We start from the raw sequence: 12,929 nt of genomic DNA, 5'->3' as shown, positions 1-12,929 counted from the left end.
CATTATGTATCTCACTCCACTCACTTCTTCTCCCCAACTCCACACTCCCAATCCCGCCCATCACCCCAGAGACAGAATTATCAATTCAAACCAGGTCAGGCTGCTGCAGGGTTGTTTGTCTACAGCGGTGGCCTACTGCAGCACTTTTGACATTTATATTCAACCACACACTCCCTTTCTTAACCAGCCCCAGAGCGCCCCAGGCAGAGCTCTGACACTAGTGAGAAGGTGGCCTTTTGTCTTGGAAAAGCTGCACAAACTCAGAAAAGAGCTTTTTTTTTCAGCACAGATTAAGGCAAGGCAGCTGCTGGGGATGTAGGCAAGGAAGGAAGTGACAAACCACATAGCCCCACAGTGGCTCAGCTTCAGGGGGTGGAGGGGGGGGAAGGGCTAGAGCATGCTGACACTGGGCAGCTGTGCTCACAGACAAACTTGCCCGCATATAGTCCCTCAATTTCCCAGGCCTCTTGGAGCAACTGAATACAACTCTTCCAATCCAGTCAATCTAAGTGCTTACTGTGTGCAAAGCTCTTGGGAGAGTACAATATAACGATATAAAAGACACATCCCTTGCCCACAACGAGCTTACAGTCCAGCTGGGAAAACAGACACTAATATAAATAAATGAATTACAGACATGACATATGTGCTGTGGAGCCGGAAGGGGAGATGAATAAAGGAAGCGAGTCAGGGAGAAGCAGAAGGGAGTCACAGAAAAGGAAAAGAGGGCTTAGTCAGAAGACCTCGTGGAAGAGATGTGCCTTCAGTAAGGCTTTGAAGGAGGGAAGAATAATTGTCTGTTGGATGTGAGCAGGAAGGGTGTTCCAGGCCAGAGGAAGGGCGTTCCGGGATAGAGGCAGAACGTGTGCAAGAGGTCGACAGTGAGAAGGATGAGATTGAGGGCCAGTGAGAAGGCGGGCATTAGAGTAGTGACAAGTGGTCTGGGTTGTAGTAGGAGAGTAGCGAGGTAAGGTAGGAGAGGGCAAGAAGATTGAGTGCTTTAAAGCTGATGGTGAGGAGGTTTTGATGGATTTGGAATTGGATGAGCAACCACTGGAGTTTCCTGAGGGGAGGGGAAACATGGCCTGAACATTTTTGTAGAAAAATGATCTGGGCAGAAGAGTGAAGTATAGACTAGAATGGGGAGAGACAGAAAGTTGGGAGGTCAGCAATGAGGCTGACACAGTAATCAAGGTGGAATTCATTCAGTAGTATTTATTGAGTGCTTACTATGTGCAGAGCTCTATACTAAGCGTTTGGAATGTACAAATCGGCAACAGATATAGTCCCTGCCCATTGACGGGCTTATAGTCTAATTGGGGGAGACAGACAGACCAAAAACAGTAGCAATAAATAGAATCAAGGAGATGTACATCTCATTAACAAAATAAATAGGGTAATAAAAAATATATACAAATGAGCGGACGGGCACAGTGCTGAGGGGAGGGGAAGGGAGAGGGGGAGGAGCAGAGGGAAAATGGGGGGAAAAGGGGGCTTAGCTGAGGGGAAGTGAGGGGAGGGGTAGAAGGGGAGCAGAGGGAGCAGAGGGAAAAGGAGAAGCTCAGTCTGGGCAGGCCTCTTGGAGGAGGTGAGCTCTAAGTAGGGCTTTGAAGAGGGGGAGAGAATTAGTTTGGCGGAGGTGAGGGGGGAGGGCATTCCAGGACAGCGGGAGGACATGGCCCAGGGGTCGACGGCGGGATAGGCGAGAACGGGGGACGGTGAGGAGGTGGGCAGCAGAGGAGTGGAGCCTACGGGGTGGGCAGTAGGAAGAGACAAGGGAGTAGAGGTAGGAGGGAGCAAGGTGATGGAGAGCCTTGTAGCCTAGAGTGAGAAGTAGTTTTTGTTTCGTGCTGAGGTTGATAGGCAACCACTGGAGGTTTTTAAGAAGGGGAGTGACATGCCCAGAGCATTTCTGCAGGAAGATGAGCCGGGCAGCGGAATGAAGAATAGACTGGAGAGGAGAGAGACAGGAGGAAGGGAGATCAGAGAGAAGGCTAACACAATAATCTAGTCGGGATATTATGAGAGCCTGTACCAGTAGGATAGCCATTTGGGGGGAGAGGAAAGGGTGGATCTTAGCGATATTATAAAGGTGAGACCGGCAGGTCTTGGTGACGGATTGGACGTGTGGGGGTGAATGAGAGAGAGAGGAATAGGATAAGTGCTTGGATTAATGTGGTAGCAGTTTGGATGGAGAGGAAAGGGCATATTTTAGCAGCGTTGTGAAGGTTGAACTGACAGGATTTAGTGATGGATTGGATATGTGAGTTGGATGAAGGTTATGGGCTTGTAAAACGGGAAGGATGATGGTGCTGTCTGTAGTGATTGGAAAAGTCAGGGGAAGGACAGGGTTCAGGTAGGAAGATAAGGAGACCTGTTTTAGACACGTTAAGCTTGAAGTAACAGAAGGACATCCAAGTAGAGATGTTTTGAAGGCAGAAGGAAATGCGAGACTGTGGAGAAGGAGAGTTGAGGGCTGGAGATGTAGATTTGGGTATCATCTACATAGAGGTGGTAGTCCAAGTCGTGTGGGTGAATGAGTTCTCCAAGGGAGTGGGTGTAGATGGAGAATGGAAGGGGGAGATGAAGACTAGAAGGGTTCAACCTCGGTGCATATATATATCTGGGCTTTGGTACCGGACATTAGCTGAAGGTACCTGATTCCCCTGAATCCCCGCCCTGCCCCCATTCATTCATGCATTCATTCAATCGTATTTAGTAAGTGCTTACTCTGTGCAGAGCACTGTACGATGAGCTTGGGAAGTACAAAATAACAATAAACAGACACATTCCCTGCCCAAAGGGAGAGGTGAGAGATTGGAGTGTGGCAACATGCCCAGCTGGAATGAGCATGGGACCGAGAGTCAGGAGACCAGACCCCAACTTCACCAAAACCCTAGAACCAGAAAAGGTGCCCTGGGACTCAGGTAGCAACTCAGCTTCTTCTGGGTCAAGGAGAAAGATTGTTAAAAACTCTTTGGATTATGGGAGATGGAAATTTCTAGTTACCACTGATGTTAAGGGATTCTAGTTGTGCTTTGTTCTATAAATAGGCTACTAGGTCTGGTAGCCCAATTCCAATATTTACAACAAAGGGAATAGGGAAAACCACAAGATCTGGTTCACGGTGAACAAGCTGCTCCCTACAAGTAAAATGCTCTTTTGCCCTAATTTCTTAATTTCTCATCCTTCCCTAAAGTACCCTAATCTGGCCTTGCTTATGTTAATACCAGTCCCTCGACTCTTTTTCACTACCCATCACCACTTATATTTATTATTTCTGATTATTACCACCTATTGTTTCGTGGAAATTGCCCACCACCTAAGCACTTAATCTTCACAATCAAACCATAGCACTTATGTTCATATCTTTATACCCTATCACATCCTCCTATCTGTGATAATTTTAGTGTCTGTCTCCCCCGGCTAGACTGTAAACTCTTGGAGTGCAGGAATCATGTCTATTAATTCTACTCTATTTTCCTAAGCACTTAGTACAGTACTCTGCACACAGTTGTTGTCTTATACTGTGGGTCGAGTCGTGTCTGACCCTCAGCGATGCCATGGGAACATCTCTCCTGGAAAACCCCACTTCCATCTGCAGTCGTTCTGGTAGTATATCCACAGAGTTTTCTTGGTAAAAATATGGAAGCGGTTTACCATTGCCTTCTTCCATGCAGTAAACTTGAGCCTCCTCCCTCGACTCTCTCCTGTGCCGCTGCTGCCAAGCACAGCTAAGTTTTGACTTGTAGCAGATTGCCTTCCACTCGCTAACCACTGCCCAAGGTAGGAATGGATTGGATATGCCTCTGCTTGACTCTTCCTCCCACAGTTGAGATTGGGAGAGTATTGGAAACTCTCCAGGTGTGACCCTGAAAGAGGCTGCACAGAGTAGGAACTCAATAAACATACCAAATGATTATTTTGTACAAATCGTCAATACTGTAATTGTGAGCTCCATGTGGAAAAAAAAAATAGTGATATTTCTTAAGCATTTACTTTGTGCCAGGCACTGTACTAAGCTCTGGGGTGGATACAAGCAAATTAGGTTGGACACAGTCCCTGACCCACATAGGGCTCACACTCTTAATCCCCATTTTACAGATGAGGGACCTGAGGCACAGAGAAGTGAAGTGATTTATCCAAGGTCACACAGTAGAAAAGTGGCAGAACTGGGATTAGAACCAATGACCTTCTGACTCCCAGGTTTGTCCTCTATCCACTATGCCACGCTGTTTGGGTCCAAACTGATTATTTTGCATCTATCCCAGGGTTTAGTACATTGCTTGGCACATAGTAAGCACTTAATGAGTACAAAAAAAAAATTCCCCTCTACAGGAGCACTCAGCATATCAGATTGGTCCTGTCCAAGTGAATGGATGCAAATGAGATCTATGTTGCCAACAAAAATTTCTTGAAGCAAGCATTCCAAGAAACTAGCAGAGTGACTAAACAGAGTATATTATGACTCTTTATCACTAGTAGTATCATAACATTTTATTCTACCTACAGTTATCAGGCCTGAAATGAAAGTTTCTGGGACCATTTTCAAAGTGCCAGGGAAAACCCAGGGCGCTTTTCGAACAGAATTCTAAAGGCAATTGGAAACATTTTTACACGTTCCTCCTTTGACAAATCCAGAATTACATAATTCTCAATTTATGAATCAGATTTATTGATTGCTTACTCTGTGCATAGCACTGAACTAAATGCTTGGGAGAGAATAGTAGAGCTAGTAGATGTGTTCCCTACCCTGGAAGATCTTACAACCTAGAGGGGGAGGTCCACATCAAAATAAATTACAGATGAGGGAAGCAATTCACAACACGTTCTTAAGGATTTGTGCAAGTTGGTAGTTTGCCAGAATTAAGTTGCATAAAGTTACATAAAAACCAACTTATATAGTTCTCATTTTAAAAAGCAGTGCCACATGCTATTTTTAAATAAAAAAAAAAACAGTTGAATGAAATGTTTTGACTAAGTAAATGGTGTTACATTGACAGTTCAATTTAGTTCAAAAAATGGGAAGCAAAATTTAGGCCTCCAGAAATCAGGGGTTGGGGCTCTGTTTCTGCTGGCATCCCTCCACTCCAACGTGGTAATGATTAATTCTCACCAGTTCTATCCCTTCTTAGCATCCGAGTTGTTCCTTTTATAAGTGGGAAAATTAATCTGAACAGCAATGTAGCTGCTTCTTGGGTTTTTTTAAATGAACAATATCCATATAACAGGTGGTTGACACAAGTCGAAGAATATCGTAAGGTAGCCCAGTTTATGAGTCCACTAAATTGTGTTGTAAAACAGTGCTTGTTTCCATACTCTGCATTCAACTTAGCAGGTGGCAGATCTTCTCTTTGATCGGGTCTAAGGGATTTCACCCAGGTTCCCAAGAATTTTTCTTCTTAATAATTCCTTTCAAATATTAAGGACCAAGATCCCCCCTAAATTGACTCCATCCTCCCAAACCTACCAAAAAAGAAACATTGACAGTTGCCGAACTTAGCTCCCCTACTAGATTTTAAGGTCCTTGAGGGCGAGGATGTTGCCTACTAACTCCACTGTGTTCTCCTAAGCACTTAGCTCACTGAATTGCATACAGTGAGTGCTCAATAAATATCATCGATTGATCGATTGATTGAATGAGATCATAAGATTTCTACATCTTTGAACAAGGTTGTTCTGGTTTTTAGAATGTCACGGACCAAGATCTGTCATCCCACATGATGTGGAATGATTGAGTCGGATTCGAGCAATTTCAATCCTTCAGTAAAAATGCTGGAATGTGATAGTGTAGTCACAAGTTAAAACCTTTCACTGTTGCACCAAGCTGGTGTTAGCTGAGAGCTTCCTAGGGTGCAAAGTAAATGTGATTAACTGTGTGTGTTTGCATGTGTGTGTATGTGTGTGTCTGTGAATGTGCTTGGCACATAGTAAGCACTTAACAAATACCATTATTATTATTATTAGCAGTATCTTAGCAGTGATCCCTACCCACCCCTCACCAGAATGGAAATTTGCTAGTGACACTCAGCTTAAAAATGCATAAACTCCATTCACCTTGAAGACAGGTGCCTGAGGAAAAGTTATTCTTGTAACTTTTCTGCCCAAACATAACAGAAATTTTTAGATGAGCCCAGGTTATCCAGGGGAAAAAAATACACATTTCAAAGATGGCCCCGTTAGCGACTCCATTACCATGATTAGATTATTATTATAATTATATTTGTTAAGCATTTACTGTATGGCAAGCACTGTTCTAAGTTCCAGGGTAGATAAAAGATAATCAGTCTCTGCCATTCATTCATTCTTTCATTCAGTCATATTTATTGAGCACTTACTGTGTGCAAAGCACTGTACTAAGGGCTTGGGAGAATACAGTGTAACAATAAACAGACACATTCCCTGCCCACAACAAGCTTAAAGTCTAGAGGGGGAGACAGACAGTAATTTAAATAGATGAATTACAGATATGTACATAATTGCCGAGTGGCTGGGATTGTTATTGTTGTCTTATACTGGCTAGTCGTGTATGACCCATAGCAACGCCATGGACACATCTCTCCCAGACCGCCCCACCTCCATCTGCAGTCATTCTGGTAGTGGATCCATAGGCTTCACGGACTCCGTCCTCTCCTGGTTCTCCTCTTTTCTCTCTGGCCGGTAATTCTCGGTCTCCTTCGCAGGCGCCTCCTCACCCACCCATCCTTTAACTGTTGAAAGTTCCTCAAGGGTCAGTTCTTGGCCCTCTTCTGTTCTCCATTTACACTCCCTCCCTTGGTGAACTCATTTGCTCTCACGGCTTCAACTACCATCTCTACACAAATGACACGCAGATCTACATCTCTGCCCCTGTCCTCTCCCCCTCCCTTCAGGCTCGCATCTCCTCCTGCCTCCGGGACGTCTCCACCTGGATGTCTGCCCGCCACCTAAAACTCAACATGAACAAAACTGAGCTCTTCATCTTTCCTCCCAAGCCCGGTCCTCTCCCCAACTTCCCTATCACCGTGGCTGGTACGACCATCCTTCCCGTCCCTCAGGCCCGCAAACTCGGTGTCATCTTTGACTCGTCTCTCTCGTTCACCCCGCACATCCGATCCGTAACCAAGACCTGCCGGTCTCACCTTTGCAGTATCACCAAGATCTGCCCTTTCCTCTCCACCCAAACGGCTACCTTACTGCTACAAGCTCTCGTTATATCCCGGCTAGACTACTGTGTCAGCCTGCTCTCTGATCTCTCTTCCTCCTCTCTCGCCCCGCTCCAGTCTATTCTTCACTCCGCTGCCCGGCTCATCTTCCAGCAGAAGCACTCTGGGCATGTCACTCCCCTTCTTAAACACCTCCAGTGGTTGCCCATCAACCTCCGCTCCAAACAGAAACTCCTCACTCTGGGCTTCAAGGCTCTCCATCACCTTGCCCCTTCCTAACTCTCCTCCCTTCTCTCTTTCTACTGCCCACCCCACACGCTCCGCTCCTCTGCCGCCCACCTCCTCACCGTCCCTCGGTCTCACCTATCCTGCCGTCGACCCCTGGGCCATGTCCTCCCGCGGTCCTGGAACGCCCTCCCTCCTCACCTCCCACAATCTAATTCTCTTCCCCTCTTCAAATCCCTACTTAAAACTCACCTCCTCCAAGAGGCCTTCCCAGACTGAGCTCCCCCCTTTTTCCCTCTGCTCCCTCTACCCCCCGCTTCACCTCTCCGCAGCTAAACCCTCTTCTCCCCACTTTCCCTCTCCTCCTCCCCCTCTCCCGTCCCACCCCCTCAGCACTGTACTTGTCCGCTCAACTGTATATATCTTCATCACCCTATTTATTTTGTTTATTTTGTTTAATGAGATGTACATTACCCTGATTCTATTTATTTGCCATTGTTTTCATGAGATGTTCTTCCCCTTGATTCTATTTATTGCCATTGTTCTTGTCTGCCCGTCTCCCCCGATTAGACTGTAAGCCCGTCAAAGGGCAGGGACTGTCTCTATCTGTTGCCGACTTGTACATTCCAAGCACTTAGTACAGTGCTCTGCACATAGTAAGCGCTCAATAAATACTATTGAATGAATGAATGAATAGTTTTCTTGGTAAAAATACAGAAGAGGTTTACCGTTGCCTCCTTCCATGCAGTTAACCTGAATCTCCACCCTCGATTCTCTCCCATGCCGCTGCTGCCCAGCACAGGTGAGTTTTGACTTGTAGCAGATTGCCTTCCACTCACTAGCCACTGCCCAAGCTAGGAATGGAATGGATATGCCTCCGCTTGACTCTCCCTCCCATAGTCGAGACTGGTAAAGTACTGGAAACTCTTCAGTTGCAACCCTGAGAGGTGGGGGCTGGGATGGGGGATGAATAAATTGACCAATTTCAGGGCAACACAGAAGGGAGCGGGAAAAGAGGAAAGCAGGGTTTAGTCAGGGAAGTCCTCTTGGAGATGTGCCTTCAATAAGGCTTTGAAGTGGGGGGGATTAATTGACTTTCGGATTTGAGGAGGGAGGGCTTTACAGGCCAGTGTCAAGATGTGGTCGAGGGATCTGCGGCTAGATAGACGAGATCGAGGTACAATAAGAAGGTTGGCATTAGGGGAGCAAAGTGTGCCAGATGGTTTGTAGTTGGAGGGTAACTAGGTGAGAAAGGAGGGAGAAAGGTCACTGACTACTTTGAAGTCAATTGTGAGGAGTTTTTGTTTGATGCAGAAGTGGATGGGCAATCACTGGAGTGTGTCCTAAACGTTTTTGTAGAAAATGATCCGGGCAGCAGAGTGAAGTATGGACTGGACAGGAGAGAGACAGGAGGATGAGAGGTCAGCAAGGAGGCTGATGCAGTAATAAAGGTGAGATAAATAAATTTTAAAAAGTGATGGTATTTGTTAAGCATTAACTACGTGTCAAGCACTGTTCTAAGTGCTGAGGTAGATACGAAGTAATCAGGTTGTCCCACGTGGGGCTCACAGTCTTAATCCCCATTTTACAGATGAGGTAACTGAGCCATAGAGAAGTTAAGTGACTTGCCCAAAGTCACACAGCTGACAAGTGGCAGAGGCAGGATTAGAACCCATGATTTCTGACTCCCAAACCCGTGCTCTTTCCACTGAGCCATGATAGGAGAAGTGATTGTACTAACATGGTAACAGTTTGGATGGAGAGGAAAGGGAAGATTTAGTGATGCTGTGGAGGTGGAACTGATAGCATTGAGTGATGGATTGAATATGTGAGTTGAATGAGAGAGAGGAGTCACGGATAACCCAAAGTTTACGGGTTTATGAGACAGGAATGATCATGGTGCCGTCCACAGTGATGGGAAAGTGATAGGAAGAACAAGGTTTGGATGGGAAGATAAGGAGTTCTGTTTTGGACATATTTAGCTTGAGGTGATGGGAGGACATCCACGTATAGACGTCTTGAAGGCAGGTGAAAATGCGAGACTGCAGAGAGGGTGAATGATCAGGACTGGAAATGTGGATAAGGGTATTATCTGCATAGAGGTGGTAGTTGAAGCCATGGGAGTGAATGAGTCCCACATGGAGTTCACAGTCTAAGTAGTAGAAATAAGCCACATGGTCTAGTGGATAGAGCTTGGGCAAGTCAAGTCATTTCTCTGTACCTCAGTTACCTCATCTGTCAAATGGAGATTGACTGTGAGCCCTATGTGAGACAGGGACTCTGTCCTATCTGATTAGCTTGTATCTACTCCAGTGCTTAGTACAGTTTCTGGCACGTAGTGAGTTCTTGACAAATACCAAAAAAAAAAAAAGATAGTAGGGGGATGGGATGATATGCAAGATAAAGTGAATATCACGTTGTTGTAGACTGGCAGCAAGAGGTTAGTTTTAAGTGGCTTTCTTGGACTCAGCACTTCTGAGTATAACCCTGGGGCCACTAGCAAACCAAACAGTAAGAAGGTGCTGGTCTTAGGTTGAACATGAAATAGAGGATTTAATAATGACCTGAGAATAGGGGATTTCAGAAAGCAGCACACTTAGAGGTTTCAGCAACATAGTAGTGGGCTGAGGTAAAAAGTTAAATCCAGTAAAACCCACTGTGACATTTTGGGAGGGCAGCAGCTCCTACTGCCATCTCCATTACCATATTGTGAATACAGAAGTCAAGAAACTGAAAAATAAAGGGCCTGGGAATCTCCCAGCATATTTACCTAGTGAAATGTATTTTCAAAGTTAATTCAAAGCTGGTTAAAAAGATTCCTTTTTTAAAGTTGTCTGTGCTAAGCAGAAAGCACTTTAAAATCACATGTAAATGGCAAATGAATGCTATCCATCCCATGACCATTTCTCTTGGCCCACAGCTAAGGGAGAGATTTCTCACTCTGCTCTCGGCTATGATCTAACAAGAGGGACTCGACAGACACATAAAGAGACTTCGAAGAGGGAGATACATTGGGATCTCCCCAGACTCATAGTGCTGAGGTGGGGAGACAGAGAGGTCCCATTTTGAGCATATAATGGTCTTGGCCAGAAGGAAACATCTGGATGATATCCTGGTTCCTAGCAAAGACACAAGTTAGGCTTGCTGCTTTCTTGCATAACTGGGACTTCAATACTATCCCAGCAGCTAGACATAAGGATGGAGAGAGAATAATACTAAAGATAGAGCCCTGAGTTTTTCAAATTAGGGTCATGATCAGTGGATAGAAGGCTAATGCTGCCAGAAGTGTACAAGGATTGTCGGTCCTCCTGCATAGGGAGGGAAAAGGAGGGTATGTTTGAGGTGGGTGCATGATTGAGGATTTAGCTCCCAGCTGTCATCAGCAGAGTGGTCTAGAGGAGAGAGTGCAAAGCTGGAGTTGGGAGACCTGGGTCCTAATCCCAACCCTGCCTATTTCTACCTGGGTGACTTTGGACAAGTCAGTCAATCAATCAGTGGTATTTATTGAGCACTTACTGTGTATAGAACACTCTACTAAGTGTTTTAGAGAGTATAATACAGTAGAGTTGGTAAACATGTTCCCTGACTCTAAGCTCGTTGTGGGCAGGGAATGACTCTGCTAAATTGTTATATTGTACAGTGCTTAGTACAGTGCTGACTGACTGAATGACTGACCACAGGAACTTAACTTCTCTGAGTTTCCATTTTCATATCTGCAAAATAGGGATTAATTACTGATCCTCTTTTCCACTTGGATGGTGAGCCCCAAGAGGGACAGGGACTGTGTAAGATATGATATGTTGTATGTACCCTGGTGCTTGGCCTGTAGTAAGTGCTTAACAAATATTATTATTATCAGCACTTCTGCTTCCGGGACTGAGACCATCGGTATTCAACTGTGGGAGGGCTGGCTAGAAACAGTTGCTGGGGCAAGGAGGAAGAAAGAGAGGGTAGAAGTGCAGAGGGAGGAAGTGCCTGCAAGGGGGTACTGGAGGCCGATTGTCTCAACACCCACTGGAGCTGGGTAGATCACTAGTAAACAGAGTTTCAGGGAGCGCAATCCTAGCTGAGCCTCAGGGGTTACAATGCTCAAATATAACACTGGACATGAAAATCCCAGAAAGGGAACTGCAGAGCTCCAGATCCAAGGAGATGTTTTATCATGACATAGAAAGATGCCATTCATAGCCATCGACTCCATCTCGTATATTACCATCTTCCTTTCCTCCCAGTCTGCTCTCAACGCGTCATTCCTTGTTATTAACATTTTCACCTCCATCCCCTCTCACTACTCCTGGGTGATCCTCCCTTCTCTCTTTCTACTGCCCACCCCGCACGCTCCGCTCCTCTGCCGCCCACCTCCTCACCGTTCCTCGGTCTCGCCTATCCCACCGTCGACCCCTGGGTCACGTCCTCCCGCGGTCCTGGAACGCCCTCCCTCCTCACCTCTGCCAAACTGATTCTCTTTCCCTCTTCAAAACCCTACTTAAAAATCACCTCCTCCAAGAGGCGTTCCCAGACTGAGCTCCTCTTCCCCTTCTACTCCCTCTGCCATCCCCCCTTTACCTCTCCGCAGCTAAAGCCTCATTTTCCCCTTTTCCCTCTGCTCCTCCACCTCTCCCTTCCCATCCCCACAGCACTGTACTCGTCCGCTCAACTGTATATATTTTCGTTACCCTATTTATTTTGTTAATGAATTGTACATCGCCTTGATTCTATTTAGTTGCCATTGTTTTTACGAGATGTTCTTCCCCTTGACGCTGTTTAGTGCCATTGTTCTTGTCTGTCCGTCTCCCCCGATTATACTGTAAGCCCGTCAAACGGCAGGGACTGTCTCTATCTGTTGCCGACTTGTTCATCCCAAGCGCTTAGTACAGTGCTCTGCACATAGTAAGCGCTCAATAAATACTATTGAATGAATGAATAGAAAGGTAAACTATTTCTTCCATCTTCAAGAGCATGGGAATCCTGAGATGCCATCATACTTCTCTGGGAGAAGGATGAAAGAGAGCACTGAGAGAGTGGGGAGTCAAGGGTGGAAATGTTTGAGAAAGGCAGGGCAGTGGAAGTTCCTTTAATTGGGGCATACCAGTTAGAAATGATGAAACCTTTCAGTTAAAAGGAAGGATGGATGTGATAGCATTTTTTCTAGTTCTTCTATCATTAAATTCTTGCTTGTGCTTCTAATAAGCCAGACTCATTAATTCAAGCAAAAATGAGAGTATGCCGAGTGAGGAAAAAAGACATTTTTAATCATATTTATGTCCAGTCTTGTCAACTTTCTGCACCTGAACCACACCACTGGGACGTTCGGGGTCACTTAAGAACAGTTGGAGGGCCAAGAACAGAGACTGATCACAAATCCACCATCCCAATATTTAAAGGATTGTGTCCAGTATGACTGTTTGAACAGGGCCGCCCTACCTGGGAGGATGAGAAGCCTGAGGCTGGGAAGAATGAGAGGTTTATTTTTTACTGTTGCTGCTGCTGAACCTTTGAATTTTGCTGCTGTTTTTGCCCCAGGTGTCTATCTTCCTCCCTCAGTCTTAGACTGTGAAC

General features: G+C 45.7%; 1 protein-coding gene and 1 non-coding gene across 3 annotated transcripts in view; both read right to left on the bottom strand.

Annotated features, from left to right (window-relative positions):
• Positions 1-12,929, bottom strand: part of LCP2 (lymphocyte cytosolic protein 2) — a 60,007-nt gene that overhangs the window by 29,674 nt on the left and 17,404 nt on the right. The window lies entirely within an intron of this gene.
• On the bottom strand, positions 8,183-8,320 carry LOC114806928. Its single transcript, XR_003754982.1, has one exon. It is a non-coding gene; the product is annotated as a small nucleolar RNA SNORA7 (small nucleolar RNA).

Source organism: Ornithorhynchus anatinus, chromosome X1 (assembly GCF_004115215.2).
Source record: "Ornithorhynchus anatinus isolate Pmale09 chromosome X1, mOrnAna1.pri.v4, whole genome shotgun sequence".
NCBI classification, from domain to species: domain Eukaryota; kingdom Metazoa; phylum Chordata; class Mammalia; order Monotremata; family Ornithorhynchidae; genus Ornithorhynchus; species Ornithorhynchus anatinus.
Note: the sequence above shows the minus strand (reverse complement) of the source record. Positions and strands in the feature narration are given on the sequence as shown.